The sequence below is a fragment of the Pristiophorus japonicus genome, chromosome 1, assembly GCF_044704955.1.
Source record: "Pristiophorus japonicus isolate sPriJap1 chromosome 1, sPriJap1.hap1, whole genome shotgun sequence".
NCBI classification, from domain to species: Eukaryota; Metazoa; Chordata; class Chondrichthyes; family Pristiophoridae; genus Pristiophorus; species Pristiophorus japonicus.
The window spans coordinates 527,080,538-527,093,177 of NC_091977.1; the positions used below are offsets into that span (position 1 = coordinate 527,080,538).

The 12,640-nt window shown below is 47.4% G+C and overlaps 1 protein-coding gene across 6 annotated transcripts in view; it reads right to left on the reverse strand.

The window, feature by feature from the left end:
* LOC139277834 (cadherin-7-like) overlaps nt 1-12,640 on the reverse strand; it is a 509,491-nt gene that overhangs the window by 214,686 nt on the left and 282,165 nt on the right. The gene's annotated exons all lie outside the window — the stretch shown is intronic.

Consider the following 12,640-nt stretch of genomic DNA (forward strand, 5'->3'; position numbering starts at 1 on the left):
CCAAATGCTGTCCGCCGCGATCTTTCTCCCCAAAAACTCCACTTCTGTTGCCATGAAGATGCATTTCGACGTCTTCAGCCGCAGCCCTATGCGATCCAGTCGCTGGAGGACCTCCTTCAGGTTCTGTAGGTGCTCGGCGGTGTTCCGACCCTTGACCAATATGCTGTCCTGAAAAACCACCATGCATGGTACCGATTTGATTAGGCTCTCCATGTTTCTCTGGAAGATCACTGCAGCTGACCGAATTCCAAATGTTGTAGATGAACAGTCCCTTGTGCGTGTTGATGCAGGCGAGGCCCTTCGAAGATTCCTCCAGCTCCTGCGTCATGTAGGCCGAACTCAGGTCGAGCTTGGTGAATGTCTTGCCTCCTGCCAGTGTCACAAATAGGTCATCTGCCTTAGGTAGCGGGTATTGGTCCTGTAGCGAGAAAGGATTAATAGTTACTTTGTAATCGCCGCAAATCCTGACCGTGCCATCACTTTTGAGTACTGGAACAATCGGGCTGACCCACTCGCTGAATTCCACTGGAGAGATGATGTCCTCACGTTGCAGCCTGTCCAGCTCAATTTCCACACTCTCCATCATCATTTGAGGTACCGCTCGTGCCTTGAGGTGAATGGGTCGTGCCTCTGGGACCAAGTGGATTGCCCCGGAAAAGTGTCTAATGCCTGGCTCAATAAGGAAAGGAAATTTGTTAAGAACCTGGGTCCATGAGGCCTCATCGACATGTGATAGCGCTTGGATGTCATCCCAGTTCCAGCGGATTTTGCCCAGCCAGCACCGTCCAAGCAGTGTGGGGCCATCACCCGGGACAATCCAGAGTGGTAGATTGTGCACCGTGCCCTCGTAGGTGACCTTGGCACTGCCCAGGACAGTGATAAGCTCTTTGGTGTACGTTCTCAGTTTCGTGTGGATGGTGCTCAGGGCTGGTCTGAATGCCTTGTTGCACCACAGTCTCCCAAACATCTTTTTACTCATGATGGATTGGCTAGCGCCAGTGTCCAGTTCCATGGCTATGGGCAAGCCATCCAATTTTACATTTAGGATTATAGGTGGACATTTTGTCGAAAATGTGTGCACCCCGTGTACTTCAGCATCTGCCTCCTCTCTCTGAGGCTCGAATTGCCTTGATCCACTATGGACCGATCTTCCTCTGCCACGTGGTGGTTAGCAGGTTTTACAGAGCTTGCAGCTCATCTGCAAGCTCGTTGGAGGTGCTCCATTGTTCCACAACTCTTGCAAACATACCTTTTGAAGCGGCATGAATAGGCCGAATGGAAGCCTCCACAATGCCAACAAGGTGTGAACTGCCTTGTATGCATCCTTTGTTGCTTATTCTGAGTCATCTGGTTCACCTGAGGCCTGTTGGCAGTTGCAGACTTGTGGTTTCTGCCCTGTACATTTCTGCTTGCAAATACAGTTCCAGTTAATTTATGAACATTGCTAGCATTTGTGTGCTGAGAGATTTGTTTGGTGTTATCACTGGTGGACATAAACACCTGTGCTATCACAATGGCCTTACAGTGGGCCGGTGTCTCTACAGTCAAAAGTTTTCGTAGAATGGTCTCGTGGCCAATGCCCAGTACAAAAAAGTCTCTGAGCATTTGCTCCAGGTAGCCATCAAACTCACATTGTCCTGCAAGTCACCTTAGCTCAGCGACGTAGCTCGCCACTTCCTGACCTTCAGATCGGTGGCACGTGTTGAACCGATACCTCGTCATCAGCACGCTCTCCCTCGGGTTAAGATGCTCCAGAACCAGTGTATACAGCTCCTCAAACATCTTAGCTGTGGGTTTCACCGGAGCCAGGGGATTCTTCATGAGGCTGTAGGTCGATGCCCCACAGACCATGAGGTAGACCGCTCTCCTTTTTGCAGCGCTTCCTTCTCCGTCCAGCTCGTTGGCTGCAAAGTACTGGTCTAGCCGTTCGACGTAGGCTTCCCAGTCCTCATGCGCCAAGAACTTCTCCATGATGCCCGCAGTTTGCTGCATCTTTGGATTTGTATACTCAACGGCCAGTTATTGTGTTCCTGATGCAGATGAGACTGCACACAGGGAGGTTAAAGTAACAGTCACCTCAATCTTTATTAAGACACTCCAGAGTGAGGAACAGGCCTTAGGGGACGGCTTATATACAGTGCTCCCAAGGAATGCTGGGATCCCTTGGGACTTCAGGGGACACACGTCCTGGTGGCGGAACATGGGACTGCATGCTTTACAGATACACAATACAGCCTTCACACATTTCTTGCAGACTTACCATTCAGATCACAGAACAGTGTGCAGCTTACACCAATCCATACCCAGAGAGTGCAGGTCACAGAGCAGCAGCTGATTTACATGAATGCATGCAGTTTTTCCTGCATCCACCGACAATATTGCACTTTATTGATCCTGCACCCTTCGTATACTGGAGCTCATCCAAAACTCTTCTGCCCATACCCTGTCCCATTCCCCCATCACCCACTGTGCTCGCTGACCTACGTTGGCTCCCTCGATTTTAAAATTTTCATCCTTGTTTTCAAATCCCTCGGTGGCCTCTCCCTTGCCCTATCTCTGTAACCTCCTCCAGCTCGACAACCCTCCACCATCTCTGGCCTCCTCCAATTCTGGCCTCCTGCACAACCCCGATCGATCCCTGTGCCTTCAGCTGCCGAGGCCCTAAGCTGCGGAATTCCCTCTCTAAACCTCTCCGTCTCTCGCTCCTACGTCTTTATCCAAGATTTTGGTCGCCTGTTCGAATTTCTCTTTATGGGGCTCGGTGCCAACTTTCTGTCCAATTACGCTAATGTGAAATGCCTTGGGATGTTTTTGGTACATTAAAGGCACTAAGCAAATACCAGTTGTTGTAATATTAAATAATCCATTCCTATTCCTGTATTGCCCCTACTTTGACAATAACAGGCACAAAACACTGCTGAGTACTTCAGTCTATAAAACTGTTATGTATTTAACCCACTGGTAACCTGAATCTCACCTGACCACCAGAGGGCCCACCTGTTGGAGTCCCAAGCGATCCCAGCATCCCTTGGGAGCATGGTATATAAGCAGACCACCCACGAGGTACCTGCACGCTGGAATCTTAACAAAGGAGCTAAGGTCACACTTGCTCATTACACACAGTGCTCGATCTGACCATTTATTATGAGCGTAACAACAACAAAAGCCTTTAGAATGCAATGGCCCTAAAGGATAAATCACTGGGCACATCAAATTTAAGGAAATGCAACAGCGCCATTGAATGGGAACATCAGCCAGAGCTCAGAACACGAAACTGTTTCATTAAAGGATGGCCTCACATGGTCTGGGATTTGTGTGCACCATTTCCCTATCATCTACGCCTTCAATGTGACAGCTCGCTTTTGATTCTGGCAGCCTGAGATCAACACAGTTAAATCCACCCGCCTTGTGGCCCATGCTTTAATCACAAAGGAGGCTTGCATCCTGCAAGTGAAGAGTTTGCAGCAAAACATAACCCACAATCCACAAACACCGATGTCAGATGTCGCTTGGCAAGGCCGTCTAAGGCCGGACTTTTTCCCTCAGTTTCTTTGGAAAGACAGGACTTCTAAAATGTCAGCTGTGTGACTCAGTGGGTAACACGCTCACCTGCAAGTTTGGCGGTTGTGGGTTCAAGTCCCACTCCAGAGACTTGAGCACATAAATCCAGGCTGACACTCCAGCGCAGTGCTGAGTGAGTGCTGCACTGTCGGAGGTGCCGTCTTTGGGATGAGACGTTAAACCGAGGCCCCGTCTGCTCTGCCGGGTGGATGTAAAAGATCCCATGGCACTATTTCGGAGAAAAGCAAGGGAGTTATCCCCGGTGTCCTGGCCAATATTTATCTCTTATTCAACATAACAAAAACAGATTATCTGGTCATTATCACGTTGCTGTTTGTAGGAGATTGCTGTGTGCAAACTGGCTTCTGTGTTTCCCACATTATAAGAGTGACTACACTTTAAATGTACTTCATTGGCTGTAAGGCGCTTTGAGACGTCTGGTGGTCGCGAAAGGCGCTATATAAATGCAAGTGTTTCTTTCTTTAAAGAGTCGAACGGTTTTATTTTTGGACCTTCCGGGCGAGCTGGTGAGGGTACACTTGCTTGGCGCTGTGGTTGGGGAGAAAGAAAGCTGGGGGGGCCGATGGACAGAATCAAGGGAGGGTCAGCTTGGGCGGGCTGCTCCTCGGGTCGAGCTCGTTTCACACGCGGCATCTGTCGCAGATTGGCAGAACAAATTGGAGCGATTGAAACCACAGGAGGATGTCTTTTCACACAAGAACATCAAAAGGAAAAGCGGGCACAGCCCTGGAGGAACAGACCTGCCGATAATTCAGCGTGGAAATCGATTTTCTGCACTTGCTCGTCAAACACAGCCCCAACAAACGCACACACACAAAAAACCCCAAGCAGTACAAATGTAAAGAGTTCATGGCTCTGATGTATAGCTTAGACGGAGAGACTTGATGCAATTGATGGGTTTTTCTCTTGATTTTCAAAGCTGTGCGGAGGGGAAAGCACAGCTGAAGCACTGACTCATCTAAAAAGCCATTACAGGCCTAAACTACAAAAAGTAAATTAATTTAAACAAGACAGGATCTATTCTCTTGTGATCTACGATATTGGACCGGAGAACTGGATGGCATAGCATCAGAATTGCCAGTGATAAAGACTGGATTAGGAAAGGAAATAACACGCAATTCATTCTTGGAGGTGTTGACTGGTAGGCTTCCATCAGAGATTGCACACTGGCCGACCAAGTGTTTCTTGAGGGCGACTCATTAGAAAGTTCAACATTCTTCAAGTTTCCCCTGATGACTCAGTGGCTCATACACCACTACTCATACACACATACACTCATACACCAACATCCCCAGCATCGAAGCACTGACCACACTCGACCAGCTCCGTTGGGCGGGCCACATTGCTCGCATGCCCGACGCAAGACTCCCAAAGCAAGTGCTCTACTCGGAACTCCTACAGGGCAAGCGAGCCCCAGGTGGGCAGAGGAAACGTTTCAAAGCCTCCCTGATAGAGTGCAACATGCCCACCGACGCCTGGGAGTCCCTGGCCAAAGACCACCCGAGGAGGAGGAAGAGCATCTGGGAGGGCACTGGGCACCTCGAGTCTCGTCGCCGAGAGCATGCAGAAAACAAGTGCAAGCAGCGGAAGCATTGTGCGGCAAACCAGACTCCCCCACCCACCCTTTCCTTCAACCACTGTCTGTCCCACCTGTGACAGAGACTGTAATTCCTGTATTGGACTGGACAGCCACCTGAGAACTCACTTTTAGAGTGGAAGCAAGTCTTCCTCGATTTCGAGGGACTGGCTATGATGATGATGATGTTAAACAGAACGAGGCAATCTCTGGTCTGTGCTGGGTTGTCTCGTCAGTGCTACAATATCCTCAGTGACTCCCATTTCGGGAGAGATGGGTGGGGGAATCAATCAGCATTCCCATACCAATGGCTCCTGCTGTATTATTAGACCAGTAATGGAGACACTGCACGGCAGGAGTACAGTCAGGGGTGGATTAACCACGGGGCGGATTAACCACGAGGTGGATTAACCACGGGGCGGATGGGGCTGCAGTCCTAGGCCCACTGAAGAACACAGGCCCAACAAATAGGCTGAATAGAATAGACAATAAGAGAGGGAAAACAAGGCTGAAGAGAATATTGTTTATTGGCCTAATGTGTACATACCTAGTTTTGCAGAGACAAGATCTTTACTAATTATCTGTGTTATTATTTAACTGTGCCCCTGATGATTAAGAACTGTAGCGGAGAACGATCGTTTTCTGTGCTCAAGAGAGTGAAAAATCAAATGTGGTCAATGATGGGCCAAATCCGACTGAATGCCCTTTCACTTCTGTATATTGAACATGACATTGGCTGCTATGGAAACGGGAGACATCATTGAGAAATTCGCATATAGAAAGTCTTGCAATGTTATCTTGTAAAGTATCTACAAGATATATACTTGCTTATACAGGCTAGATTCACTTGTTTATACCCTTGAGGGGAATGACTCATCAGGGGAGGGCAGCAGCAGCCAAGTTCATGGCACCGTGGCTGGCTCTGCTGCACAGGAGGGCAAGAAAAAGAGTGGGAGAGCGATAGTGATAGGGGATTCAATTGTGAGGGGAATAGATAGGCGTTTCTGCGGCCGCAACCGAGACTCCAGGATGGTATGTTGCCTCCCTGGTGCAAGGGTCAAGGATGTCTCGGAGCGGGTGCAGGACATTCTGAAATGGGAGGGAGAACAGCCAGTTGTCGTGGTGCACATTGGTACCAACGACATAGGCAAAAAAAGGGATGAGGTCCTACGAAACGAATTTAAGGAGCTAGGAGCTAAATTAAAAAGTAGGACCTCAAAAGTAGTAATCTCGGGATTGCTACCAGTGCCACGTGATAGTCAGAGTAGGAATCGCAGGATAGCGCAGATGAATACGTGGCTTGAGCAGTGGTGCAGCAGGGAGGGATTCAAATTCCTGGGGCATTGGGACCGGTTCTGGGGGAGGTGGGACCAGTACAAACCGGACGGTCTGCACCTGGGCAGGACTGGAACCAATGTCCTAGGGGGAGTGTTTGCTAGTGCTGTTGGGGAGGATTTAAACTAATATGGCAGGGGGATGGGAACCAATGCAGGGAGACAGAGGGAAACAAAAAGGAGCCAAAAGCAAAAGACAGAAAGGAGATGAGGAAAAGTGGAGGGCAAAGAAACCCAAGGCAAAGAACAAAAAGGGCCACTGTACAGCAAAATTCTAAAAGGACAAAGGGTGTTAATAAAACAAGCCTGAAGGCTTTGTGTCTTAATGCAAGGAGTATCCGCAATAAGGTGGATGAATTAATTGTGCAAATAGATGTTAACAAATATGATGTGATTGGGATTACGGAGACGTGGCTCCAAGATGATCAGGGCTGGGAACTCAACATTCAGGGGTATTCAACATTCAGGAAGGATAGAATAAAAGGAAAAGGAGGTGGGGTAGCATTGCTGGTTAAAGAGGAGATTAATGCAATAGTTAGGAAAGACATTAGCTTGGATGATGTGGAATCTATATGGGTAGAGCTGCAGAACACCAAAGGGCAAAAAACGTTAGTAGGAGTTGTGTACAGACCTCCAAACAGTAATAGGGATGTTGGGGAGGGCATCAAACAGGAAATTAGGGGTGCATGCAATAAAGGTGCAGCAGTTATAATGGGTGACTTTAATATGCACATAGATTGGGCTAGCCAAACTGGAAGCAATATGGTGGAGGAGGATTTCCTGGAGTGCATAAGGGATGGTTTTCTAGACCAATATGTTGAGGAACCAACTAGGGGGGAGGCCATCTTAGACTGGGTGTTGTGTAATGAGAGAGGATTAATTAGCAATCTCATTGTGCGAGGCCCCTTGGGGAAGAGTGACCATAATATGGTGGAATTCTGCATTAGGAAGGAGAATGAAACAGTAATTTCAGAGACCATGGTCCAGAACTTAAAGAAGGGTAACTTTGAAGGTATGAGGCGTGAATTGGCTAGGATAGATTGGCGAATGACACTTAGGGGGTTGACTGTGGATGGGCAATGGCAGACATTTAGAGACCGCATGGATGAAGTACAACAATTGTACATTCCTGTCTGGCGTAAAAATAAAAAGGGGAAGGTGGCTCAACCGTGGCTATCTAGGGAAATCAGGGATAGTATTAAAGCCAAGGAAGTGGCATACAAATTGGCCAGAAATAGCAGCGAACCTGGGGACTGGGAGAAATTTAGAACTCAGCAGAGGAGGACAAAGGGTTTGATTAGGACAGGGAAAATGGAGTACGAGAAGAAGCTTGCAGGGAACATTAAGGCGGATTGCAAAAGTTTCTATAGGTATGTAAAGAGAAAAAGGTTGGTGAAGACAAACGTAGGTCCCCTGCAGTCAGAATCAGGGGAAGTCATAACGGGGAACAAAGAAATGGCGGATCAATTGAACAAGTACTTTGGTTCGGTATTCACTAAGGAGGATACAAACAACCTTCCGGATATAAAAGGGGTCAGAGGGTCTAGTAAGGAAGAGGAACTGAGGGAAATCTTTATTAGTCAGGAAATTGTGTTGGGGAAATTGATGGGATTGAAGGCCGATAAATCCCCAGGGCCTGATGGACTGCATCCTAGAGTACTTAAGGAGGTGGCCTTGGAAATAGCGGATGCATTGACAGTCATTTTCCAACATTCCATTGACTCTGGATCAGTTCCTATGGAGTGGAGGGTAGCCAATGTAACCCCACTTTTTAAAAAAGGAGGGAGAGAGAAAACAGGGAATTATAGACCGGTCAGCCTGACCTCAGTAGTGGGTAAAGTGATGGAATCAATTATTAAGGATGTCATAGCAGTGCATCTGGAAAATGGTGACATGATAGGTCCAAGTCAGCATGGATTTGTGAAAGGGAAATCATGCTTGACAAATCTTCTGGAATTTTTTGAGGATGTTTCCAGTAAAGTGGACAAGGGAGAACCAGTTGATGTGGTATATTTGGACTTTCAGAAGGCTTTCGACAAGGTCCCACACAAGAGATTAATGTGCAAAGTTAAAGCACATGGGATTGGGGGTAGTGTGCTGACGTGGATTGAGAACTGGTTGTCAGACAGGAAGCAAAGAGTAGGAGTAAACGGGTACTTTTCAGAATGGCAGGCAGTGACTAGTGGAGTGCCGCAAGGTTCTGTGCTGGGGCCCCAGCTGTTTACATTGTACATTAATGATTTAGACGAGGGGATTAAATGCAGTATCTCCAAATTTGCGGATGATACTAAGTTGGGTGGCAGTGTGAGCTGCGAGGAGGATGCTATTAGGCTGCAGAGTGACTTGGATAGGTTAGGTGAGTGGGCAAATGCATGGCAGATGAAGTATAATGTGGATAAATGTGAGGTTATCCACTTTGGTGGTAAAAACAGAGAGACAGACTATTATCTGAATGGTGACAGATTAGGAAAAGGGAAGGTGCAACGAGACCTGGGTGTCATGGTACATCAGTCATTGAAGGTTGGCATGCAGGTACAGCAGGCGGTTAAGAAAGCAAATGGCATGTTGGCCTTCATAGCGAGGGGATTTGAATACAGGGGCAGGGAGGTGTTGCTACAGTTGTACAGGGCCTTGGTGAGGCCACACCTGGAGTATTGTGTACAGTTTTGGTCTCCTAACTTGAGGAAGGACATTCTTGCTATTGAGGGAGTGCAGCGAAGGTTCACCAGACTGATTCCCGGGATGGCGGGACTGACCTATCAAGAAAGATTGGATCAATTGGGATTGTATTCACTGGAGTTCAGAAGAATGAGAGGGGACCTCATAGAAACGTTTAAAATTCTGACGGGTTTAGACAGGTTAGATGCAGAAAGAATGTTCCCAATGTTGGGGAAGTCCAGAACCAGGGGTCACAGTCTGAGGATAAGGGGTAAGCCATTTAGGACCGAGATGAGGAGAAACTTCTTCACCCAGAGAGTGGTGAACCTGTGGAATTCTCTACCACAGAAAGTAGTTGAGGCCAATTCACTAAATATATTCAAAAGGGAGTTAGATGAAGTCCTTACTACTCGGGGGATCAAGGGTTATGGCGAGAAAGCAGGAAGGGGGTACTGAAGTTTCATGTTCAGCCATGAACTCATTGAATGGCGGTGCAGGCTAGAAGGGCTGAATGGCCTGCTCCTGCACCTATTTTCTATGTTTCTATGTTTCTATATACAGAAATACCTATATACACTACTGTACCTATATACATAAATATCTATATACACTAATGCACTTATAGACAGAAGTACCTATATACAGAAATACCTATATACACTAATGTACTGATTTATAGAAATACCTATATACACTAATGTACCTATATACAGAAGTATCTATATACACTAATGTACTGATTTACAGAAGTAGTAATATACACTAATGTACTGAGTTACAGAAGTATCTATATACACTAATGTACTGATTTACAGAAGTACCTATATACACTAATGTACCTATATACAGAAGTACCTACATATACTAATGTACTTACATATAGAAATACCTATATATACTAATGCACCTATATACAGAAATACCTATATACACTAATGTATCGATATACAGAAGTACCTATATACACCAATGTACCGATATATAGAACAGAATATATACTAGCCTGTTTTATTTCACATGTTATTGAGAGAAATTTGCATAGATGTATAGGAATCCAGTATTGCAATGTTACCAGAACCAGAATATATATCTACTTGATACAGAATACATGCTTTCATTGTTGAATATACTGGCCTATGTTTTCATACTCAGAATCAGAATCATACACGTAATGTAATGAACATGTACAAACATAACTATCAGCCCATTTGGATCAGTTTGGCTGAGGCCCATCAGGCCCTTAATCCAGCCCTGAGTACAGTAATGCCATTGTTCTGTTACTGGACCAATAATCCAGAGAGCTATGAGTTCTCCACTTTCCTGGATGAGTGTACTCCAACAACACTCAAGAAGCTCGACGTCATCCAAGACAAAGCAGTCCGCTTGATTGGCACTCCATCCACCACCTTAAACATTCACTCCCTCCACTACCAGCGCACCGTGGCTGCAGTGTGTACCATCTACAAGATGTACTGCAGCCTCGGTGCGCCAAGGCTTCTTCGACAGCACTTCCCAAACCCACGACCTCTACCACCTAGAAGGACAATGGCAGCAGGCGCATGGGAGCACCATCACCTCCAATTCCCTTCCAAGTCACACATCATCCTGACTTGGAAATATATCACCGTTCCTTCATCGTCGCTGGGTCAAAATCCTAGCACTCCCTCCCTAACAGCACCGTGGGAGTACCTTCACCACACGGACTGCAGCGGTTCAAGAAGGCGGCTCACCACCACCTTCTCGAGGGCAATTAGGGATGGGTAATAAATGCCGGCCTTGCCAGCGATGCCCACATCCCAGAAATATGTAGAGCTGGAAAGTGGGATTCGACTGGATTGCTCTTTGTCGGCTGGCACAGATATGATGGGCTGAAATGGCCTCCTTCCGTGCTGTAAACTTCTATGAAATAAATAACAAAAAAATATGCCACCATGGCCAGTTTGAGAGTTTAAAATTTGGAAATAAAAATCTGGTATTTGTAAAAGTGGCCAAAAAGCTGTTAAATGATTGTAAAAACCGCATTTCCCTTCATTACAACAGTGACTGAATGTCAACTGTACTGAAGCGCTTTGAGACATCCTGATCTTGTGAAAGGCGCTTATGCTGGGGAGGGGGGAACAATGGGTCCTACTGTACCTTCTTTTGGCAGCAAGATCTGGGCGTGATTTCCTGTGCTTCATCCACCCCGGAAGCCTGCAGGTCAGCGGTTTTGGCAGCTGTCAACTTGTGAATACCCATGGTGCCCGCCTAAAACGTGCGTCCCTTGAATACGGTAATGGAGGGTGGGGGCGATGGAGAGGGGAGGGGTTAACACCAGTTTTGGGGCACCGACGTCAAACGCGGAGGAAACTGGGTGGATCACGTGCCGTGCCTCGTACCACCGCAGGTTTTCCCGGTCTACACCAACCCCAAGCAGAGGCCCTTAAAAGGCTGCTGGAGAAGGCCAAGGACATAAGAAATAGGAGCAGGAGTAGGCCACCTGGCCCCTCGAGCCTGCTCCGCCATTCAATAAGGTCATGGCTAATCTGATCATGGGCTCAGCTCCACGGGCAGGGAAATGGAGCTGAGTCCATGATCAGATCAGCCATGATCTTATTGAATGGCGGAGCAGGCTCGAGGGGCCAAATGGCCGACTCCTGCTCCTATTTCTTATGTTCTTATGTTCTTTGTTTTTCACTTACTTCATTGTGGAGCCAGGCGGAGACAGAATGCTCATCTCGGCTCCACAGCGGTAAAGTCTGTCTCCCTTCCCATTTACCTTCCACCCTTCCGTGGACATACTGGCATCTGGGCTTGACAATAGTCAATAAGGCCCCGATTACAACAACACCAACAATGCCTTTAATGTAGTGAAATATTCCAAGGCACTTCACAGGAGTATTATGAAACAAAGAATTTGACACCGAGCCGCATAAGTAGCAATTAGCGCAGGTGACAAAAATCTTGGTTTAAGAGCTATGTTTTCAGGAGCGTCTTAAAGGAGGAGAGAGAGGTAGAGAGGCGGAGAGGTTTAGGGAGGGAATTCCAGAGCTTGGGGGCCGAGGCAACAGAAGGCACAGCCACCAATGGTGGAGCGATTATAATCAGGGATGCTCAAGAGGGCAGAATTAGAGGAGCACAGACATCTCGAGGGAGTTTCTGGGGCTGGAGGAGATTACAGAGATAGGGAGGGGTGAGGCCATGGAGGGATTTGTAAATAAGGATGAGAATTTTGAAATCGAGCCGATGCTTAAGCGGGAGCCATTGTAGGCCAGCGAGCACAGGCATGATGGGCGAGCGAGACTTGGTGCAAGTTAGGAAAGGGGCAGCCGGGTTTTGGATCACCTCAAGAGTCAGCAGGGTAGAATGTGGGAGGCCAGCCAGGAGTGCGTTGGAGTGGTCAAGACTAGAGGTAACAAAGGCATGGATGAGAGTTTCAGCAACGGATGAGCTGAGGCAAGGGTGGAGATGGGCGATGTTACGGAGGTGGAAATAGGCGGTCTACTCCCGA